Source organism: Hyaena hyaena, unplaced genomic scaffold (genome assembly GCF_003009895.1).
Source record: "Hyaena hyaena isolate Hyena2069 unplaced genomic scaffold, ASM300989v1 scaffold_239, whole genome shotgun sequence".
Lineage (NCBI taxonomy): Eukaryota > Metazoa > Chordata > Mammalia > Carnivora > Hyaenidae > Hyaena > Hyaena hyaena.
In genome coordinates, this window is record NW_024080871.1 from 203,090 (window position 1) to 221,362 (window position 18,273).

At 34.1% G+C, this 18,273-nt stretch overlaps 1 long non-coding RNA gene across 1 annotated transcript in view; it reads right to left on the reverse strand.

Annotated features, from left to right (window-relative positions):
• The window catches only part of LOC120239852, a 52,771-nt gene that overhangs the window by 22,603 nt on the left and 11,895 nt on the right, over positions 1–18,273 (reverse strand). The window lies entirely within an intron of this gene.

Below are 18,273 nucleotides of genomic sequence, written 5' to 3' on the forward strand. Positions count from 1 at the left end.
AAAATGTTAAGGAAGAGAGATCCTCCAAATTCCACAGTGAGCTTCTTAAGGGCAAAGGTTAATGCCTTTACTTCGATTCCGCCAGATCCTAGCATACATCCTGGAAAATAATGAACTCTAAGTACAAAGTAGATAGAATGAATAAGAAAAAAGAAATAAAAGTAAAGAGATACATTTAAATAATTTTTTTCAAATACAAGAACCACTAGATGGCTGAGAAGATGGAGATTCTAGTAGAGTTTCCTAACACTAACAGGGAAGCTAGGAGAATTATGATCACTTATCCATCTTGAGTCCACTTCATCTATTTTACAACTACCTCTACTCCCTATCAGATTTGCATACCAGAAAAGGAAAACATTTTTGAGGAAAATACAAAAAATTAAAAATTTTATAGATAAAAGCTCATCCCAGTATTTGTCATTCCCAGTTAGAAATAAATTGAGTCAGGGGCGCCTGGGTGGCTTAGTCGGTTAAGCGTCCAACTTTCGCTTAGGTCATGATCTCGGGGTTCGTGGGTTCGACAGCCGGCTCAGAGCCTGGAGCCTATTTCAGAGTCTATATCTCCCTCTCTCTCTGACCCTCCCCTGCTCACGCTGTCTCTCTCTCTCTCTCCTAGAAATAAATAAAAATATTAAAAAAAAGAAAAGAAAAGAAATAAATTGAGTCAAAGAGTAACATTTAAAATCAAGGAAACAAACAGAAGAGTTCAAACTCAGCAACCTTAAAATAGGAATCCATCATGACAAGCTTCACAGGTTGGAGGAGTGTAGCACTTCAGAATTATTCCTTTGTAGAATGGGGAGGGGTCATTAGGCATTTAAGTGTCTGGATTATTATGATTATTATCCAAACTTGAGACTAATACATTCTTACCATGCCACCGTACCAAAATTCAGTTGCACAACATTTTTAAGCGTATTAGGTTCAGCATCTACTTTCTGGATTTTGAGGCCCATCTGAGATCTTCTTGCAGCATAACTAGCCATTTAAAAATAAATTGCTTCTGGGTACCTGGGTGACTCAGTTGGTTAAGTGTCCAGCTTCCCCTCAGGTCATGATCTCATAGCTCCTGGGTTCGAGTCCTGCATCGGGCTCTGTGCTAACAGCTCAGAGCCTAGGGTCTCTTCATATTCTCTCTCTCTCTCTCTCTCTCTCCCTCCCTCCTCTGCTCATGCTCCCTCTCTCAAAAATAAATAAAAACACACACAAACACACATACACACACACACACACAAAGTGCTTTGCTCTGTATAACCTACCTCATTGTTAAAAGAAAGAAAGAAAGAAAGAAAGAAAGAAAGAAAGAAAGAAAGGAAGAAAGGAAGGAAGGAAGGAAGGAAGGAAGGAAGGAAGGAAGGAAGGAAGGAAGGAAGGAAGAAACCCTAGCTTCTGGTATGTTTCACTTCACTGAAACTCCATTTTCCATTTTCTCTCTACCTCTCAAGATTTTCTTAATTTAACAAATACTGCTAAACATGTAGCACCTTCATTTTGCCAGTCAATTCTTCCACCTAAACATGTTTTGACCCAGTAACAATTTTAGCTATCTAAAGATATAAAATACCATTTGTGTAAATACCATTAACACAATGTATCAACAGTATACATATCATGATGGTTTTCTTTAAGGCTTTTTTTTTTTAATTTTAGAGAGAGGGAGTGCAAGCTGGGGCAAGGATCACACACACACACACACACACACACACACACACACACACAGACACACACACAGAATCTTAAGCAGGCTCCTCCATGCTCAGCACAGAGCCCAACGCAAAGCTCAATCCCATGACCCTGGGATCATAACCTGAACAAAAATCAAGAATCAGACATTCAAGCAACTGAGTCACCCAAGCACCCGTACACAAAACATGTTAGACACTACCATAAAATGGATTATAAATAATTTTCTACACATGCCACAAACTGAAGATGCAGTTCAGAATAAGTATACTGAGTCTGACAAAACCGTTTCCATTTTTCCTATATTTAGATCCCCCTGAAACAAAAAACAAACTAATATATTCTACTATCTTTCTCAATTTAACCATAATTTTGTTCTTATTATTGTACATTTTATTTCCCTTAACTTTACATTAAAAATACTATACTGAATATCCACCAGATGTCAGTATATGCGCGCAAATGTTTTACTTTGAAAAACAAGTGCTAGCAGAGTCAAATCTTTTATTAAAACGTACTCTTCTAAGAAATATAAAGTAGGGGTGCCTGGGTGGTTCAGTTGGTTAAGTGTTGGTTAAATTCACCTCAGGCCATGATCTCACGGTCTGTGGGTTCCAGCCCAATGTCGAAGTCTGCAGACAGCTCAGAGCCTGGAGCCTGCTTCCGGTTCTGTGTCTCCCTCTTTTTCTGTCCTTCCCCTGCTCACGCTCTGTCTCCCTCTCTCTCAAAAATAAATAAATATTCAGAGCGCCTGGGTGGCTCAGTCGGTGAAACATCCGACTTTGGCTCAGGTCATGATCTTACGGTTCATGGGTTGGAGCCCCGCATTGGGCTCTGTGCTGACAGCTCAGAGCCTGGAGCCTGCCTCCTGTTCTGTATCTCCTCTTCTCTCTGCCTCTCCCTCGCTCCATTCTGTTTCACTCTGTCTCTCAAAAGTAAATAAATAAAAATAATAATAATAATTAATATTAAAACAATTTTAAAAATATAATGTAAATGCTTTCTCTTTGAAAAATTAAAATTCTTTAATCATCTATACTCTATTCATAGACTGTTGAAAATCATCATTGAAGTTTTTATTCTGGCCAAAAGTAACATATTAGTCAACTTAAAATTTTTTCTGGTACTTTATGAAATATTTACTTTAAGAAACATAGCTAGACAACTATCATTTGAAATTCTTTACAGAAATGAATGCAAAAACTTATAGTTAATAAAATTTTACACCTGGAAAATTACAGAAAATTATTTGAAAACTCAATCAAACAATAAGGTTACCATATAAAATAACCAACTACAAAATTATGAGATAAAATATATTAATTTCCCATATCCTAGTTAAAAACAGAAAATGTCAGAAAGAAAATATTTCATGACACATAGGGGAAATAGCATATGTAAGAGGAAAAATAGAAGAGTATTGTACCCATCTGAGGAATAATTGAAAACTACTTCAAAACATTAAACAGTACTAAAAAAATAATTGTAAGAAAGGATGAGTCACTGTGGGAAAAAAATGTTCTCTCTAGATTAAACTGTGTCTTTAATGGCATACCATTAAGATGTCATTAGATATTATGAGTATTGTTAAATTTCACTAAAATTATATTAACTTCTACTTTAAGAAAAGTTTAACTCTACAGTTACTGAAATTCTTATAAAGCTGTAATTATTTTTGGAAAAAAAGCTTTGAGGAAGAAGCCTCTGAATGGAAATAAGTAATATTCATAAATTTACCTAAAATGATAAAAGTGGTGTGTCAGTGAAGAAAATATTTGTTATTCAACAAATATTCTTAAGATAACTGTCCTGCCATAAAAATTAGTATATAGACAACTAAGCTTCACTAAGAGTAAGTATAAATATAGATACCTGAATTTATATTCTGGAAATATATTCAGGAAAAGTATTGCAATGTTGATTTTTTTAATTTTTTTATGTTTATTTTTTACAGAGAGAGAAATAGAACGTGAGTAGGGGAGGGACAGAAGAATGGGAGACACAGAATCCAAAGCAGGCTCCAGGCTCTGAGCAGTCAGCACAGAGCCCGATGTAGGGCTCAAACTCTTGAACCATGAGTTCAATGTGAGCCAAAGTCAGAAGCTTAACTAAGTCACCCAGGAACCCTACAATGTTGATTATCTAGAGGCTTTTTATCATTTTACAATTTTACATATTAGTTATATAAGCTTAAAATTCAAAGAATTAAAAATGCTATGTTATCTTAGTGAAAACAGAAGTTAGCAAAATAGGATAAATATAATCTTTAAATAATAAATTATAAGATAACATGATAAATATACATGTTAATATAACAGTGAGCAAAGAAATTAATAAACTGGAAGAATGTGAAGAGATCAAGAAAATAAATCCATAGTCATGGGGGAAATAAGAACAGATAATTGGACAAGAAAATACCTTGTCATTATCACAAGAAAAATAAAAAGTCATCCTTTCTGGATTTTATTAGTCAGTTTTGACAAGTTTCAGGCACCATTACCAAAGCAGTAAGATTTTAAGACACTAGAATTTTTCTAACTGAAACTTTTACTATTCACTGTGCAGAAATACCTTAATACACAGTGTGTTATTCAGTCAGTTTTTCATGCAAACTCATATGTTGAGTTCCCACTATGTGTCAAGAATTCTACAAGAAAATTCCATAAATACGTGAGCGCAAAAATAGGCATTTCTGCCTTGGGACTGATGGTATTTATACATGATGTATTCAGACTGAGGAAGTAGTACAGAGAACCAATAACTAAAGCTTTCCCATTCAGAACTTAAACTTTTTTCCAACCTAGGTATTTAACATATTTAAAGGCCATATTTCATAAAATATTTTCCCTAGTCTTCAATCTTCTGACCACCACTCTGTAATGTGCATATGACTTAACCTAGAGTTTTCCAATAGTGCATATCCTCTGTGTTTTTTTACTACCACTTCCTTCAATGTCCACATTCTATATTCCTTTATTGTCTCTTCCTTACCCTCTATGTCAGGAAGAATATGCTTTTTTTGCTAAAGCAGCCATTTTCACATGTACCATAGATACTAACTTATCTCAACACTTCTAAAAAACAGTTCAGTCTGTTATACCCTAGTCCTTTCATTTTCTGTATCTCTCAACGTAAAATAAATCTTCTCAGGGGAGAAAAATACAATAAATTTTCAAATGTAAACACCCATAAATACACATGCATACATGTACATCACTATCCTAGATATACTTTGGAATTAATATATTTTCCTTTTTCATTTTATAATAGCTCCAATAATCTTCATTTTCTTATCTACTATTCATTTCTTAGTGTCCTTCTCCAGTGTTTATGTGATAAACATTTTACATAAAAATGAATCTATTGAATATGATCATTCCATATATAAATATATATATATGTTATTTTTCTGACTGAACAGGTATTTCCATAATCTGTTTATGTACAAAAAGTATATTCAAGAAAAACTGAGGATAAAAACATCATTCAGATTTCCATTAAATAGAAAATCATTGTTTTAGAAAAGTTAAAGATAAACTAGATTTATCTTAATGTACAGTTATTCTTTAATCATTCCTAATATTAGTGAAGGTTTTCTTGTGTGTGTGCGGTCAGGTTTCTCCACTGTAAAATTACTGTTTTTCCACTTATGACTAATAAAGACTTGGATTGAAGGTGATATTTTGAAACTGCAAATACCCTGTTGCTCCTTATATTTGCCCACTAGTTTTAGCACCCATCAGAGGATCACGTCTATTGCAAATGTTACTCTCATGATGATCTAATGGCGGCTTTTTATTTTATCAATTCTTTATATATTCATAATTTTGAATCCTTCTGCACAAAACAGATCTCCTTTCTTTCACATATAGTTTTATTGAATTATTTTTATATCAGTATGGATTCATACACATTGTATTAGTTGATTATAATCCAGTACTATTATTATTTACTTTGTGGGTCAAATTGTTTCAGCTATGGCTTTTGGGGCCTTTTAATTTGCTCCTGTGTCTCTTCAATATAACCCAACTTTCAATTATTTTAAAGCACTTCTTTTCTGTCACTGCTCTGGGCTTATCTTGCATTCTCTATTCCTTGGCAGGAATCATCCACTTCTCCAAGGAATCTGGGTTCACTTTTTTGCAGAGTGGTATTAGAAATCAAGATCTTGATGCCTGATGTGCTCATTATTACTGGGGTGTCACTGAATCTAAGCCCTTTCAGTTGGTAGAGCTAAGAAACACAGGTATGTATGCTAACCCATGTATGCACATCTATATTTCTATATCTAATGTATACTAAAACAGCAACAGTACATTAAAGCATGCGGTCATACTGATATCTGACTCTAATCCAGCGTGAGAGCTCATTCTACACTCTCTGCCCACCCACCTATCCCAGTCCCCTGCACTCCTTATTTATAACTTGTTTCTCCAACAATGAAAAACCTGGAACCCATTATGTATAATATATTTACTCATTTGTTACATCTTCTATATTTATTAATTTTACAGGAGCAATTCGACTATGGCAAAAAATAACTTTTAATAGAGGAAATCTGCATTGACTGAATATGTTATTGTTTCCAGTGAAGTGGAGGACACATGATTTAAGTTATCCAATGTTAGTTATAAAATATGCTGGACAAGTTAAACATTAATTTTGCAATTCTAAGTGAACCTATTTTTGGGGAGAACAATTTAGGTACTTTGTGAAGACTTATTTGGGTAGTGTTTCAATCCAATAAATAATTTAGTTGTTTGTTTGTTTATACTAGAAAGAGCCCAGCAATGAAGAGACTCAGGTGACTGAGGCTGGAGAGAGAGATTTATTTGTCTCTGTGGATGGTTGTTTGGTTAGATTTTTAAGTTGTCATTATAGAGAAAGGACACTAATATTAAAAGGAAAAATTCTGGTATATTTTTGGAGAACTAAGACAAGAGTGTGATCAAGCTTTGCCTCTGGGTATAGATACTTCCAATCAAACATAGTCCAGTTAAGTAGTGAAATTCCCCCCTTAACCATGTGGGATACCTTCTACGACCCCTAGTGTACATTTAAAACAATGTATAGCATTGAACCCTATATATACTATGCTTTTTTTTTCCTATGGTAGCTTTTACATACATACTTATAGTAAAGGTTAGTTTATATTTTAGGCACAGTAAGAGATTAATAATAATAAATAATAACAAAATATAACACCTATAACAGTATATGGTAATAGAAGTCATGTGAATGTGATCTCTTTTTAAAAATATCTTATTATACGATATTTATCCCTCTTATTCTTGTGATGATGTGCTATGATAAAAAGCCCACATGAGAAAATAAAATGAGGTGAATAACATAGGTATTATGATGTAGGTTAGGCTACAATTTACCTTCTGACCTTTCCAGATTATAGGTAACCACAGGAAACTGAAATTGTGCAAAGTGAACTGCAGGTAAGGGGTAATTAATGTAAATTCTCTAGTCTCTTCCTAATGTCTTCTCAATATTTTCCCTTAGTTATTTTTGTATTAACCTCTCAGTAAAATTAAATACATCAAGCATTACATTTTTTCTCAAAAATATAACATAGATAGTAAATCACATGACAGAAGGGTTCTATGTTGTCTGTCATCATTCATAAAGGTCAATTTATTTGGATTAAAAATGTTTTCTTATGGCATAATTTTTTTTCTTTTAAAACTCAGTTCTATAATACTAATGCACAATGACATTGATGCTACAAAACAGAAGAGTAATGAAGAGTATGCATTGGTGGTTTTATAGATAGCTATATTTTTTTAATGTTTTATTTATTTCTGAGAGAGAGAGAGAGAGAGCAAGCGTGAGCAGGGGAGGGTCAGAGAGAGAGGGAGACACAGAATCCAAAACAGGTCCCAGGCTCTGAGCTAGCTGTCAGCACCGAGCCTGAAGCAGGGCTCGAACTCAGGAACCATGAGATCATGACCTGAGCCAAAATCAGACGCGCAACCGACTGAGCTACCCAGATGCCCTAGAAAGCTACTTTTTTGTTAAGCTATCTTAGTGATGGATTGCCTTGCTCAAGAGTAAGGTCTTCAAGTTTGAAAGAGCTCTATGTTTAATTTCATTGTATGTTTCAATTTTTAGTTTTCTAATATTTTAAAGAAAGATAGTTACATATATACATATATCATAAGAACTGAATGAATAATATAAAGTGCACGGTACAAACCATATAGTATTTAATTGATAATTTAATACATGTTATAAAGTATTTTTAATACACAGTAATATATATTTGTTTATATACATTAAGCAAGATGTAAAACAACAGTTTATTCTGGAAAAGTGTTTATTATATATGCATAGTCACATTATAGTTTGCACCAAGAAAATTCTCCATTTATACCTTTAGATGATGTTTTTCTATCATTTTTTTTACCCTTACCTATACTGCTCTCTCACAAACACACATACACACATACACACACACACATACACACACACACACACACACATACATGTTCAGGAATAAGAATTACTCATCAGTTGAATCTATATTTTCTTATCTCTAGATGTATCATCATCTCCATCACAATTTTAATCTCCTTGTCATTTTGTCTTGAAACTTTAGAAGAATGCTTTAGGTTGTTCCTTATATCTCTGAAGTAATTTTCCACATTGTCAAATCTGTTCTTTATAATTCAAATGAGAATGCTCACTGTTACTGCACTGTCATTCCTTTTAGTTCGTTTTCTTGAAGATTTTACCATTTGCCATTATATGTAATCAATTATCTCCTTAAAATTTACTGCTCATTTCATCTTTTTCATGAAAAAACTACTTTATTTTAACTACAGGGAATGCTCAAAAATATTGTCTAGAAATACATACATATTTATGTATTTATGTATATATGCTTATATATACATATACATGTACACACACAAACACACACACACACACACACACACACACACACTTAGGTATATCATGCTAAGAGAAAGTCCTTACCAGTATTAAGGAACACTATTATGGCATTTGGTAGTTGCACTATTATTGCAGTTCTGCTAATCTGAAATGGAAAACCTACTATTGCTACAATTTAGCCAATTTAGGGTTCCGATATTCTGAACTGATACTATACTTATATGACTACAACCCCTGGTACACAGCTATGTCCGGTTTGCAGTCTTGCCTAGATTGTAATATGTGTTTATGTGAATATAGACCATCTTCTGTACTATTTTCTATTTCCTGCACAGTTGCTTTCTAAGAGTTGTATACAAGTGATGGCAGAGCATGGCACCCCAAAGTATGCCACTTCAACAAAGGGTCATTTTGATCTAGAGACACTTGAAAAGCAGTAAATGTAAGAAGCATTATCTGCCCTTTGTTCCCAAAGACAGATAAAATTCCACGTGAAAGGTGTCCTCTCTATACCAGATAGAAAGTAACGTTTTTATCAAGGATGAGAAGTTGAGACCAAGAGAATTCTTCTCAAAAAGATCTTGTTAAAACAGTGTTTATCTTCCCTTATCCTCACCATATTTCCAGTTACTCCAGGTTTTGCCACTTCTTTGGGTTATTCCTTTGGAGGGCTCCTCTGTCATGTAAAACTTAAATTTGTATACTTTTCTCATGCCTTTTGTTATGAAGACGTAAAATGAGCAGACAAATTTGTCCTCCCCTACATTATTCTTCAAATCCACGGAGATGCTTATGACTGAGATACACAGTATCCTGATGAGATGGGCTGAATAGTGTCCTCACAAAGATACCCACACCTTAACCCACAGAACCTATAAATATGTTACCTTAACATGGCAAGGGAACTTATTTGATGTCATTAAATTAATGACCTTAAATCGGGGAGATTATTTTGAATTGTCCAAGAAAGTCCAATACAATCAAAAGGTTCCTTATAATGGACAGAGGGAGGCAGGAGAGTGAGAGATAAATAAATGTTACCACAAAAGCAGAGTTTGAAGTAACATGTAAACACAATTCAAGGAATGCAGGTAGTCTCTAAACACTGAAGAAAGTCAAGAAATGCATTATATCAGGCTTCCAGAAGGTACTGTCTACCTATTTTAGACTTCTGAGTTCCAGAACTAAAATAGTTTCATTCTGTTTTAAACCACTAACTTGGTTTCTAATTTGTTACAGCAGTAACAGGAAATTAATACAGGTGCCGTGAAACACAGCTTTCATATAGCATAAAGAAAAGGTTTTAAAGTCATTTCCTATCTAGTCTGGTTTTACAGTGCTGAAGAAGCTAGTGAACACTGGGTAAGATATGAAATATCTGTGAATGATTTTTTTAAGGTGTGGACAGTCATCATGCTGCTTCTGAGCATTAGTCCATTTACTGTTTCAAAACAGCTGCATTAGCCTGCTAGTTAATGAAAACTGTTATTTCTTTTTTTAATGTTTTATTTATTTCTGAGAGAGAGAGAGAGAGAGAGAGAGAGAGAGAGAGACAGCATGAGAGGGAGACGTTAAAGCTACTTTTGTGTCTTATTTTCACATTAACTGCAGCTTTTTACAGCTTAGTTAAGATTTAACTTTACAGAATCTGAAACAGGCTCCAGGCTCTGAGCTAGCTGTCAGCACAGAGTCTGACATGGGGCTCGAACCCACAAACCGTGAGATCATGACCTGAGGTGAAGTCAGATGCTTAACTGACTGAGCCACCCAGGTGCCCCTAATGAAAACTGTTCTAAGAGTTTACTAACAATTTAAATGTCAATAACTCAAACAAAATTGTGTTGTTTTGTTTTCTTTAGAAGTTTCATCATAGTGTTTATAGCACCCATTTGTGTTTCCTAGTATATTGCTAAAGACCTGTGAGGTTTGTTTATTTTTTATTTTGATGATATTTTAAGTCAAAGGTGTAAAAATTATTGATCTCATCATTTAGGTACCAATAATATTATATTAAATAGCAATTGGATTAAAACAATCATTGCACCTGACTTCGTGGAGTTTACAGTCTCAGTGAGAAGAGAGCCATTGAACAAGTATCTGTGAATTAATTAATATTTCAAAAGGGGAATATACTTGGAGACTTGGAGACTATTGGATAGGGAGAAATTACCTTGTCTAGAAAGGTTCTTGAGAAAGTGAGAGTGGTATAATTTCCTACATGGAATTAGATGCAAAGTGGTCTAGCAATAAAAGCAAAAGTTTCTGAATGTGAGAGATTAACTCCTGGGAGCAATGGGAAGTTATTGAAAAATTTGCAGCAGTAAAGTAGCATAATCAATCCTCATCTTTGAAGAAATTATTCTACTTGCAATCTGAAAAATTAATTGAAGAATAAGAGTGCCTTCTTAATGCACTGCTTTAGTAAACACAAAATATTTAACACAATTCAAGTACTCTTGTGCTTAGGATTGCTATAGTTGATGCAACATTTGTGGTTTTCTTTACTACAACTCGATTAGATGTGAAGGTAAATATTTCTTCTTAAGACTGTTCATGTCTCACTACTGATATGTCTCACAAACCCAACCCTCCTACTCAGTTGCTAACTTTTATCCGGAAAGGCAGCATGTGATACAAATGGGAGCCAGAAAATCAAACTTCTTCACTCGGCTTTATAAATATCATACTAGCTGCTAAATAAAAAAGAAACACTGAAGAGTAAAGCATATGTGCTTTATGAGACTCACTATAATTTTTTGCTCAAACATTACATATATATATTTGTTTTTATTTATTTATTTAATTACTTACTTACTTATTTTGGGAGAGAAATAATGTGAGAGAGAGCTGGGAAGGGACAGAGAGAGAAGGAGACAGAGAATCCCAATCATGGGATGTGGGACTAGAACCCACAAACTGAGAGATCACGACCTGAGTCTAAATTAAGAGTCAGATGCTTAATTGACTGAGCCACCCAGATGCCCCTAAAAGATTATGTTTTTATTTTCTGTATTATGCTTTTTGTGTATTATTGTATATAAAATTGTATATTTTTTCACACCTCCATTAAAATTATAAATTGCTTACTATTTTACTCTGAAACTATTAAGAGGAAAATATTAATAAAGCATTAATATTTTACATATTATTTTCTTCCCATGAAAATGACATGTTAGCTTTTGGGGCTGACTAGGTATGCTAAAAACTAGGTTTCATTATGGAGTGCGAAGTTGTACATCAATTTTAGACTAATACCAAGAAAAAAAAAAAACATTCCAACAAATGGATGACACTAATGCATAAAATTCACTATGGCTTTGAAGATTAAAATAGCCCTCTGGAGGCACCTGGCTGGCTCAGTGGGTACAGCATTGCAACCATTGACCTTGACTTTGTGAGTTCGAGGCCCACATTGGGTGTAGAGATTACTTAAAAGTAAAAATCTTAAAGAAAACAAAATAAAAAACACTTAAAAAAATCATATAAAAGAATACACCATTATGAGATTTTTCTCTCAGCTAAAATGAAATTTCTCAATATTTGTACATTTCTAGGAAAAAGTGAATGGATAAATATCCATTTGTTGCTAATACTTAAGATTGAACACTTTAAATCTTTTTAATATGTATAGTCCAGATAAAGTCAACTTTCTGCCTCATGCTGTTTTCTCTTCTGATAGTAAAGAAATGTGAATTACTTGGCTGTATCTCTGGTGGTTCCTTCTATAAGATATCTGTGAATTAAAAACAACAGCAATAACAACAACAACTTTTGTCTTTCCGGAAGCATGGTCTTCAAAGGGCTTTAGATTATTTAAATTTCCCAGAGTCTTTGGTTCCTCTAGTTTCCTTCCTGGAAAATATTTGTCCTCATTAATCTATCCAGGAAAATCATCTTCTAGTTTGTAACTTTATTTAAGTTATACTGTATTTTAAATGTCACCCCTGAAACAATATTCTCAAACACAGTGTTCCTATTGTCTTTTCTACCCTTAGCATATCGTTATACAGATTATACCACAGCATCTATAAAAGATTTTATTGCATTTGTTTTCATTTCTTTTTCCCTCTATTTAGCATGAAGCTTCTTCAAAGCAGTATCTATATCTCTAATTGTTTTTGCAGCCCTCAAACACGTGGGGCACAGATAAGTCATTAAGTAACATTTAGAACTTGGGTCCACAGTAAACCCTGAAAGTAAACCATGTTGGGGCACCTGGGTGACTCAGTTGGTTCACCATCTGACATCAGCTCCGGTCATGATCTTGCAGTTCATGAGTTCAAGCCTAGCATTGGGCTCTGTGCTAACAGCTCAGATCCTGGAGCCTGCTTTGGATTCTGTGTCTCCCTCTCTCTCTACCCTTTGCTCGCTCACACTCTGTCTTTCTCTCTCCCAAAAATAAATAAACATAAAAAACTTTTTTAGAAAAGAAAGTAAAACATGTTGATCCCAATCTAGATTAGGCAAATCTTCAGTACACATAAAACACTGTAAAGATGCAGTCGATGAACATAAGTGTAACACAAACCATGTTTACCAGTACAAAACAATCTTGTACATCTGAAAACTTTTATACTTTTATCCATAATTATTTAATAAAGCAGTGTATATTATATGTAACCTATAATTAAATAAAAAAACATTTAAAAAATAAAAAAATAGAGGTGCCTGGGTGGCTCAGTCAGTTAAGTGTCTGACTTCAGCTCAGGTCATGATACCACAGTTTGTGGGTTTGAGCCCCACGTCGGGCTCTGTACTGACAGCTAGCTCAGAGCCGGAAGCCTGTTTCAGATTCTGTGTCTCCCTTTCTCTCTGACCTCCCCTGCTCATGCTGTCTCTCTATCTCTCTCAGAAATAAATAAAAAACATTAATTTTTTTTAAAAAATAAGTAACCTATAATTTAAGGAGTATCTTCAACCTTCTCCACATGTCAATAATTATATATATATAATACATAATTTATGTATATTTATAATGAGGAATATATGACTATTATATACTCACATAGAGCTATTATGAATCATTATATATGTATGTTTTATATACTCATATATATTATAGTAGGAGTATATATGGGCATTATAAGTATTTATGTGTTTGTGTGTACATGTATGTTTTATACAATTTTGTTATGAATATCCTCACATTGTACAGGGAGTGTGGACATTTAACTTTATAAGATAATGATAAATAATTTTTCAAAATGGTTTTAGCAATTTACGCTAACAGTAAAATGTAAAACTGACTTTTGCTCCACACCTTCAATAACCCTATCCAAGGAAGTATGTGATCTTCTGTAAAGCAGGCTGGGAAACTGATCATCGCACTCAATGGGTCCAAAGGTCTAGAGTGATAGTGAAAGAAATATTAAAAAGATCATTTTGGTCTCAGGTACAAGCTGCAGTCTCCTATAATGACATACTACAATGGGAAACAACACATCATGTATATTTTTACCTCTCTATCTCATTCTAAATTGACTTCCTACTTGTTTCAAAATGTGGATTATAGGAGTGTAAGCAAAATCATTACCTTCACACTCTAACACATGGGGCCTTGGCAAGGAAACCTTGAGAAACTGGCAAGTGGATCCCTATTTGGGGACCAAAATACTCCATGGTAAGAACCCGCCTCTTGATGCAGCTGTCACAGCAGGTGCGTGCAGACTGGTGAATGTTTATGACAGGTGCAGGTCTGAGCAATGCAAGCTGCAAGGGTCGGGTGAACAGATTGTGTGGACCTTTGTGTCCAACAAACCTCAGCACTTAGCCACAGCTGGTTCTGTAGGTATGGGGGATAGACAAGGCAGCATTTTGATAATTAGAGAAAGAGTCTTTAATGCAAGACAGGCTCACTGTAAAAGGGACAGTTTCAGTGTATAGGAATTTCAAGCATTGTTGGGTTAAACAATTTTTACCAACATCAGTCTTCTCTGTGTCTTCAGCCTGCGTTTGGATTTGAACTACAGCATCAGCTCTGGCCTGGTCTACAGCCTGCCACCCCACCCTGCAGATTGAACTTGGCAGCCTTCAAAACAGCATGAGCCAATTTCTTAAAATAGATCCTTTTATTCACATACACACACACACACACACACACACACACACACACACACACGGAAAAGACTAATATATCCATTATGACAGAATACAGTTGAGTTTGCTTGTACTGAATAAATCTCAAATACCAGGACACAATATTTTGTGAGTGTCAACTTTTTGTTATTGTTTTGCAAACATATTTTATTATTAATGACTGAAAAACATCTATAAACCAGCAGCTGTTAAGTTTGAGTAAAGAGCTAAGTTTAGAAAGAGAGACAATGAGCTAGAGAAAGAAAGAAACAGAGACAGCGAAACAGTGATTTTGAAAAGGAGCCATATAAGCATATGAGAATGTGACACTCATAGCTTAGAGCCTGGATCAGAGTACAAATTCAATAAAAGTAACCTCTATTATCATAACCATTGTCAAGTGCAGTTGTTATTGAATACAGAAAGGAATCATATCAAAAGGGGAAAATTAGACACCCTGTGGCTATGTTGATTAAAAAATATTCAACCATGAGAAAGCTGAACTAAAGTTGCACTTTTCTTTCCTCCTTTATAATTCATCATAATGAATGTGGGGAAGAAAAAATATTCCTCTAAAAATTGATTGGTTTATGCTTCCACTGATTATTATCCCATATACAGAAATAGACCAAAATTGAAACTCTTTCTACTTCATAAAACAGAAGATGCGATAAGCATGGGCAGAAATTTGAAAATAAAACTCTTAATGCTATAATTTGATTCTAAATTTATTTTACTTCATATATATTCAACCTTGAATGACCTAAAAAAATAACCAAGAACCACATATACCATATTACATTTTCTTATAATTCTTATAATTGTTTTCTTTAATCTCTCGGTCTGTTTAAATTAAACTGAAATATGTAAACAACGGTAACCCCAACACTCCATCAGTTAATGCATGTAGCTCAAAGTCAAGAAAATCTAGATAATGAATAGTTCTCTTCACCAAGTCTGGATGTGGCACAAAGATGACATAAGATATAATAGAAAATTATATCAAAATTTCAAACATTAATTATACCTTATTAGAAATTATATTGAATATAAATGTGGTAAAATGTGAGAAACCTATAGAACAGATAATTTAAAACAGATTATTAATAAAACATTATTTAAAACTTATAAACCAGATTATTATTATCCAAATTGTATGCTGTGTATAAGAGACACACTTTACCCTCAAAGCTTCAAATAGGTTGAAAGTGAAAGGATGTGGAAAAAATACCATAAAAACAGTAAATCAAAGAGAGTGGGGCTCCTCAGATACATATAATGTTGCTATGTAGAAATTGTGAAACCAGTACAGCCAAAACTACTGATTCTGAAAGAAAAATCAGAAATGTGCAGTTTTATTTGATGTATTTTAAAATCAAAGGACTCACATTTTTACATTATGTAAAACAAATAAGTGTATGGGCCACATATGACCCCTTGGCTATTAATTTATGACCAACTTATGACTTTAAAAAAACAAATAACTCTAAATAATCCCCTCACCAAATGGAATGAGACTCTCTTAATGTTACTGGAAATGGAGAAAGGATATATGTTATATGAACCTTACAGATGAGAAACAAGCCATTTAATTTCTCTACTATGTGACATTTGTAGATGAGAAACAAGTAATTTAATATCTCTTTCCAGCTCTTCTACCATAGAGACTTAAAACTTAAAACTTTACTTCTTTATTTATCATAACATTTTTTTAAGAAGCAACTTTTGACTGCTCACTTGATAAAAGGAGGAATTTACTGCCTAGCCATTAATGTATTTAGAATTTTTAGTTCTAGATTAGTACTACGACTTGTATATGCCATACAGATCTTTTATAGAACTTCATTGGAAAAGCTGTATTTCCAGATCAGTGTCTAGCATAAAATCAGTATATGCATGGTTCTTAGCCACACATATATCCCACTTTTTAGTGGCACTATTCTAGAGTGCGATGTGAACACTCCCTAGGAAATGTTCAGGTCCTGGAAGGCATTTATCTAAGTCAAGTCCTCTGAAACAAAGTATAGGATCATTGTGCTGCCAGGTTCTCTGGGCATGGTAGTGCCTAAAGATGATTTTATTATTTATTTTGTTTTGTTTACTAGTACAGTAAAAAATAAAAATAATAATCACCAGCTTTTGTTGCTCATTCTGATCATATTGACCTCACCTCCTATATGCTTTTTCACAAATAACTACGGTACATAACATTACAGAATTGGCATTGTCTATTTCCCTCTATCCTCAGTCACATTCAATACCCTTGCACTCTATGAATAGATGCAGAAAAAGAAGAGTTTAGTGAAGGTGAAGAATAAATGGCTGTCATAGGTCATACTCAGCAAAAGACTGAATCTGCATTAAAAGGGGCCAATGGGGCACCTGGGTGGCTCAGTCGGTTAAGCATCCGACTTTGGCTCGGGTCACGATCTCACGGTTCATGGGTTCGAGCCCCACATCGGGCTCTGTGCTGACAGCTAGCTCAGAGCCTGGAGCCTGCTTCTGATTCTGTGTTTCCCTTTCTCTGACCCTCCCCTGCTCACACTGTCTTTCTCTCTCTCAGAAATAAATAAAACATTAAAATGTTTTTTAAAAAAAGGGGCCAATATTACAGTGAGGAAACAATAAATAAAATATTCTTTATATCTTCCTTCCCGTCATCAATGCTGCTTCCCTCCCTCCTTCCCACCACATGGCAAATTAGAGAGGCCATAAATAACTTTCTCAACCATCATAAAGCCTGTCATTCATAATTATTTTTTCTGAAATACACCATCTTATCATTTATCTCAATGATCACTTTTTTGTTTTTGTTTTTGTTTAACTCAATGGTATTTAATTGGAAATTTTAGTGATATTGCATTAACTTTGCAACTACAAAGCATTTATATGAATTTAATGCAGAGAATTCAGTAAATATAGATTAAGAAAAGTCAACCAACTATAGGTTTAAGATGATAAAAATATAGTGACATTTCAGAAGAAAGTATGACAGATACTGGAGGTTGCCTCACTCAACAGAAAATGGCTTTTTACCCTGCCTCCAAAAGAGAGGCCAGAAATCTTTTTTTAAAGCCCTACATTTATTTTAAATCTCTTTGAGCCAAAAAGTGTTCCTCTGACTCACTGCTGAACTGTGAAATGAAAAGAGAGGTCAACTGGCACTAGCTTGATGGATTTTCCTTCTTCCTTTTCTAGAATGCTGGTGATAACTGGGAATATAGTAGCATCAGTAAGGAAAATGTAGCAAAAGATAGAAGGAGACCATTTCCTGTCATCATTGAGGAAGAAGTATCACCAGTAGATTTATTTTTGCATGAGGTAAACAAATCCTTTTTGCTTGAGCTACTGTAATCAAGTCTTTCCTGTGAAATACAATCTTTAACTGATACACAGTAAAAAAAACAAAAACAAAAAACAGATCTTCAAGGACAGAATCATCATGGACTCAAGCATACTATTTTCTCTAATTTCTGGGCCATGTTCAACATTATTTTGAAAATGTCAGCTAGATATATTGCTATCATTTAGAAAAGACAGATTATCCTACAATAATATTTTAGTAATATTTCTGCATTTAGCCCTTATTGCTTGTCATACTGAGTTCTA